The sequence below is a fragment of the Taudactylus pleione genome, unplaced genomic scaffold, assembly GCF_031769625.1.
Source record: "Taudactylus pleione unplaced genomic scaffold, aTauple2 ptg000154l, whole genome shotgun sequence".
Taxonomy (NCBI): domain Eukaryota; kingdom Metazoa; phylum Chordata; class Amphibia; order Anura; family Myobatrachidae; genus Taudactylus; species Taudactylus pleione.
The window spans coordinates 31,523,940-31,531,104 of NW_028284556.1; the positions used below are offsets into that span (position 1 = coordinate 31,523,940).

General features: G+C 41.8%; 1 pseudogene; it reads left to right on the forward strand.

Annotated features, from left to right (window-relative positions):
* The first annotated feature begins 3,868 nt into the window (after positions 1–3,868).
* LOC148522155 (5S ribosomal RNA) lies at positions 3,869–3,987 on the forward strand (annotated as a pseudogene).
* The last annotated feature ends 3,178 nt before the right edge of the window (positions 3,988–7,165 follow it).

Sequence of the window (7,165 nt, forward strand, 5' to 3'; positions counted from 1 at the left end):
ATACCTCCTACAGACTAATCCCACTACCCCCATATTTTATTTTTTGCCGAAAATTCATAAGTCCATGGAAAACCCCCCAGGAAGACCTATTATTGTGGGGATAGACTCACTTACTTCACACCTGTCCGAGTATGTTGATATATTTTTGTATAAATATGCTAAAGAACTACAATCTTATCTGAAAGATACTACAAATTTGTTACAAATCATAAAAGATATGGAGTGGAAAAGTACTTACTCATGGGTCACCATCGATGTTCAATCGTTATATACATGTATTGAACATTCTAAAGGGATTAACGCGTGTAGAGAATATTTTGACATGGACATATCTATGAGCATTCCACATAAAGAATTTTTATGCGATTTAATGACTTTTATCCTGGATCATAATTATTTTAAATTTTTACACCAGTTTTATCGGCAAATCTGTGGCACTGCTATGGGGATGACGTTTGCCCCTTGCTTTGCCAATCTTTTTATGGGATGTTGGGAAAAGAACTATATTTATGACAACCCTTTTAACCACTTATCTGATGAATTTTCTTTCCAAAAACCGCTCTGAAATTGTCGGTTTCTTTTATGATTGAATTAGGTCAAGAACATAATTTTAAACTTATCCATCACTATTTTATTTGAAAAAAATATTTTTTTAAAACACAGTATACCATAAAAATAGCAATTTTGTATGGTATACAGTAGTAATAGCCATCGATGCGTCTACCATCGATGACAGATGAGTTTGAACCATCAATAGAAAAACAGTGAAGCAGCCATCGATGGTTAGGTATTGTGCATGTGCAGAGCACGACCATCGGGCCTGCACAACCGATGTTTTGTTAACATCTGGTGCTGCCATTGATGGGGCGTCGTCAGTGCTTGCCATCAGGAACACGCCATCAATGGTTGATGGCTGTCCCTTTTATTCTCCACATTAGCTTTCTGCGAAAAACAAAAATCATGTTTACCCAATATATCAAAAACAATAAGTTTCGATACTATTGCGGGCAGCCAGGGCATTGCTATATATGTGCTATGGAAGGCCATTGGTGGGATGTCAATTGATGGTTACCATCGACGGCCCATCATTGATTACCATCAATGGCACAAAAACATCTACAGTAAACAGGTAGCACCCCCTCGATGGTCACTTCTGCTACATGCAAGGCAGGCCACAGGCCAATAAAAAATGTGGGCAAGGCTTAGTAGGTGTAGGGGGGCTAAGCTCCATCCTGCCACACAAAACACCCCATCAATTCCCACTCATTCATCGATGGCAGATAACCATTGGTTCCCTGCCTTCAATGGCAATACTAGTGAACATCAGCCAACAACCATCGATGTTTTGAAAACACCGGTGGTTGTTGGCTATCCCTAGGATGATCTATGAGCTTGACTTTGTGCTGCTGGGTATACAGATGGGACAGTTGTTCTTTTCATAAGATTTCCCTTGTGGCTGTGAAGAACAGCGCCAGGAACATAGGGGGAAGCAAGGTGCCACTTCACTGCTCCACTATCAGACAGTAGCACCGGGTACACAGGGGGAAGCAAGAAGCCACTGCACTGCTCCACGATCAGGTTGCCCGGCAGCTGTGAGGAGCAGTGTCGGGTACACAGGAAGCGGGGCCAGTTATGACAGCTTTTCCCGCTAGCAGCACCAGGAACAGGGGCAGCAGGGAGCCACTGCTCCTCAATCAGATTGCCCTATGAGTTGCAGATCCGGGCACAGACAGCAGGCAAGTTATGACAGTTTCCCCCAGCAGCTGCTAGCAGCAGCGCTGGGGACAGGGGCAGCTGGGAGCCACTGCTCCACTATCAAATTGCTCGGCAGCTGTGAGAAGCAGCGCCGTGCACACAGGAAGCAGGGACAGATATGACAGCTTCCCCCCGCGCTTAGTGCCGGGGACAGGGGCAGCAGGGAGCCTGCCCGGTGGCTGCGAGGAGCTGCGCCGGACACAGACAGCGGCCAGTTATGACAGCTTTCCCCGGTGACTGCTAGTAGCAGCGCTGGGAACAGGGGCAGCTGGAAGCCACTGCTCCACTATCAGATTACCCGGTGGCTGTGAGGAGCAGCACAGGCAGCGGGGCCAGTTGTGACTGCTTCCCCCACCGGCTGCTAGTAGCAGCGCTGGGGACAGGGGCAGCAGGGAGCCACTGCTCCACTATCAGATTGCCCGCCCAATGGATGTGAGTAGCAGCGCCAGGCACACAGGAAGTGGGGATAGTAATGACAGCTTCCCCCAGCGCTTAGCAGCAGGGAGCCACTGCAAGGAGCAGTGCCGAGCATAGACCGCTTCCTCCGGCAGCTGCTAGTAGCAGTGCTGAGGATGGGGGCAGCTGGGAGCCACTGCTCCACTAACAGATTGCCCGGCAGCTGCATCTAGTAAACTTCCCGGCCGCTGAGTGAGCAGGGGGAAGGGGGGTCGCTGCTGGGCTGGCTTATCACTGTGCCTGGCAGTGATCAGCAAACACTGGAGCAGGATCCAAAAGTGCAGAGGGGCCGAGAGGTGCCTCTAATGTTGACGGCTGCTGGAAGATTCTCTTCCAACAGCCGACCCCAGGGCATCTTTGTTTGGTCATATCAGATGCGACCATGTCAGGGAAAGCCCAGCCTGGTGTGGTCATATCTGATACGACCATGCCAAGCAAGTGGTTAAAGATAATATTAAGTTTTTCAAGCGATACATAGATGATATCCTGATAATATGGGAAGAATCGGAGGAGGTTTTTAAGTTGTTTTTAGATCATATTACAAATAATAATATGAATTTGAAATTCACGTCAAATATAAATAAGAGTACCATTGAATTTCTGGATTTGATTCTATGTGGAGAAGGAAATAAAATCATTACCAAAAATTTTATAAAGCAAGTAGATACTAACAGCTATTTGCATTTTAAAAGTGGACATATTAAAAGATGGAAGGAGAACATACCATACTCACAATTTCATAGGATAAAACGAAACTGTAGTGAGGTACAAACATGTGATGAACAAATCCAGGTATACACTACTAGATTCTTAGAAAAAGAATATCCTCCTAAAGTCCTCTTGAAAGCAAAAGAGAAAATGAATAATATGGAGAGGGGCACGCTTTTGGATTATAAGATTGTAGAAAAAAAGGAAAAAGAAAAAGAGAAAAATATCATTCCCTTCATAACAACATATAATGCACAGGAGAAGGACATCAAGCAATCACTAAATAGACATTGGAATATCCTTTTAATGGATCCAGTTCTGAAGGAAATCTTACCACCTAGACCCCCCATAGTATTCAGAAAATCAAGGAACCTTAAAGATGCTCTAGCACCTAGCATGTTAAAGGATACCAATACTTTAAAATCCAGCATCCTTCCCAGTTGTCCAGGGAGTTATAAATGCGGTAGATGTAATGTTTATAAATACCTGCACCGAGAGAGAAAGATCTTTAAGAACTCGGCGGGTAGCAAGGAATATAAAATTAAACCGCATCTCAACTGTAATTCAACTTCAGTGATCTATCTCTTGGAATGCTCATGTGGAACAAAATATGTGGGCAAGACAAAACAACCACTAAAACTCCGCATACAGGAACACATACGGAACATTAAAAATAAGGCGGAGACTCATATGGTGTCAAAACACTTCAATTTATGTCATAAATCGGATCCGGATAATTTGGCATTTAAAGCAATAGAACATGTGGAACTGGGAGACAGAGGAGGAGACCTTGCAAACAAACTATCTAAATGGGAGATGTTCTGGATCTTTGAATTGGACACTATGACGCCTAGAGGATTCAACGACAACTATGAAATAGCTCCCTTCCTATAAGAAGATCGTGATGGAGGAAAACAGGTCAGGAGGGTATACAGCACATCCCAATAATATCTACTGTCATACCTGGGTTGGAGCGCCCAATCTCGTCTGATCTTGGAAGCTAAGCACCATTGGGCTTGGTTAGTACTTAGATGGGAGACCTCTAGGGAAGACCAGGTATGGTAGATTCCCAAGGGACCCACTGTTATTATTCCCTCAGGACAAATGACCCATGAAGCAACTTCTGATCTACACCTGAATGTCCATGAATGAACCACGCAACAAATAAGAAATCTTTGAAATAAATACTGAAGTGACTATGTATGCTCATACTGAGTGAATAACTATGAGAAGAAGAGTGGAAATTCCCTTTTATTAATATTAACAGACATATAATTTATATCATATAGATGGGACTTGTAATAATTATCAACACACAATATTGTTTAACATTTATTCATATAAAATAGTAGAGATCTGGTGTGAAGTACTAATCTTAATAATTTATTTATTAATTATTTATTGGACATACCTAAATTTCTTTTGGACATGCTCAAATATATGTGCTATATCTTAACACTAACATTGTTTCCATTATGCCATATAGGAAAGATTAAAAACAAATTACTACTTCCAGGATTGAAGCACCCCAAAAGCAGGTAAAAAAGAGTAGGAAGATGGCAGTGGAGATAATGATAATTAGGAATAGTAAGATGGCCACAGGTGAATTCACCACTGAGATTATTAAAGATGGATGTCGCCAGTGAGGACAGTGGAGTTTTAAATCGCCGGGAGTACAAAGATGGCCACAAGTGGGGACTTGAATGAGAGCACAAAGATGGTTACTGGGAGTAGAAAGATGGCCGCGAGTGAGGATGCCAATGTGAGCACTAAGATGGATACCGGCAGCCAGGGGGAAGCGCGACCACGTGATCGGATGATCGAGCAGAGGAAGCGGACTGACCAGCCTATTATGGACAGCCAAGGATGGTGTGTAGCGCCATATGCAAATAGGGCGGAAGTCATGTTAGACGGGAATACCGAATGGAAGTGAGTAGAACACACTGCACACTAAGTAAAGGGCGGAAGCGCCACGGGAACTAAGGGAGGAAGTGACGCGATAAACTATACTTGAACTGTTATATATTTAAAGATCTAAAATGACATAAACATGATGATGTATATGAATAGTGTGGCTAATAAGAGAATAGTTTAATGAGAATATAACAACTATGACTCTTTAACAAGCTTATGCTAATCGGAAAACCGGAAGTGATGTCACTAACGATTCCTATTATTCCTTGTTTGTCCTTATTTGAGGGGGTATAAAAGCTGGATACCCCACAGGAGCCTTACTATCCCTTGAAGAAGTCCAGGATACGGACAAAACGCGTTGGATGCTCCTGTTCTCTACCCATTCATGAACTTGCCACTTTTTATCAGATAAGCTATATTTATATATATTTTTAAATCCCTATTTAATCTGACTTTTTAGGGTATTTTTATACAGACGTGCTATTGTTTTTTATGTATTTTATCCTTCATGTGGAAGGATATTATTGTTGGTTTTTGATTAAAATTTTTTTACTTTTTTAAATTGTCTGAATTGCACTTTTATATTTTAAACACTTTAATAACTGAGGCACGGTTGCACAATTATATGAATTTGATTGATATTTATTTTGGTTACGTTATTGTTTGGGAGGTATCCCTGAATATATTATTACTTGCACTGCAGCACTTTTACACAGTTCACTAATTAACTTAATACCAATTGTGTATATATAAAAGCACATAAGCACATAAGGCGCTCTATTCCAGTTCTAATAGCTCCATATATATATATGAAGTTTTAATATTTAGCTGTTTTTACCTTATTTTTATTTGCAAATATTAAAAGTTACTTTTTAATATTTATACTATATATTGAATATCACTGCTAGTTGTCCAAAGGGCTGCACCCCCGCAGATTAGTACTTATGTGTGACATGAAATTAATATATACATGAGTTGAAATCAGGGGTTTTTCTGGTTCTTATACCAGATGTATAAATAATATAAGTACTGGTGCAGTGGATATTTTGTTTTTTGTAAGCATTGTCAGAAATCCCAAATCCCATGGAGAGCCCAAGTGGGGTAAGCCATTTTGCAATGATTTCCCTGAGTTTTTCTAAGAGGTCTCAGCTGTATGCCTATTAGTGAAACTGGTGATACACAGAGCAGCCTGCCTCTGAATGAGCTGGCATGTGTTAGATGCTGTTGTTGCTGTTTGCACTGTTGGAGACAATACACCTACCAAGTGGGCTGTCACAGTCATGTAATTTTTAGTTTGCCATGTACCACTTGTCCACATATTGGTGGTTAAGTGGACAGTGGGTATAACGGCATTTTGGAGGACACTAATAAGGTTTTTTTTTAATATCCTTGTACAGACTGGGAATTGCTGTTTTAGTGAAGTGGAATCTAGAAGGGACATGGTAGCAGGGACACAGGACCTTGATTAACTGTCTAAAACCCACTGCATTAATGGCAAATACTGGATGCACATTTAATACCAGCATAGCTGTTATGGCATCATTAATCTGCTGTGCAACTGGGTGACTGCTGTCATACTTTATTCCCCCTTGCAATGGATTGTTTGACAGTCAATTGTTTCCTCTTGGTCCCCTTCTGGGATGAAGATCCACTCACAGCAGCAGCAACATAGCACTCAAGGATCCTTCTGAGGAATCACGGATAGGGGAGGAGTCAGTCATTCTTATGAAATTGGATGCAGGACTACCTCTGATCATGACAGAGCACATATGTTCCTCACATGCTCCACAGCCAAAGTGAAAATGGCGCCAATCACCGGGACCATTATAGAATCCAAAACCCGTGAGAATCTGACAGTGGGAGGATGACGTTTTTCCTTGTTTTCGGATCTGGGTCAGGTAGGAAAACCTGAGCTGGACTCGGATCTGAGCTTGGATTGCGAAATTCGGGTGGGTCCGGTTCTCTGAAAACCGGACTCGCTCATCTCTCATCTTTCAACATTGTTTGTTGATGGTGAGTTTAATTGTGTAATGACACAAGTACGTTAGTGTCCATTGTAAATTTTCATATAGCACGAAACAAAAACAGTTTGTAGTGTACATGTGCACATACCACATAAAATAAATATTTACATTTTATTGCATTATTCACAGAACAACTCCCCCATCTCAGCAGCATCAGAGTAGCCAGTTGGAAGAGGATGTATCCAACCAGGCTGGTAAGTAAATTGAAAAATATTTCAGCATGCATCAAAACAATTTAACATCCTAAGGGTTTGTGAAATTTTTTACCCCTTGGTCCTTCAGGACTGCAATCAGCAGGTCCAAGCCAT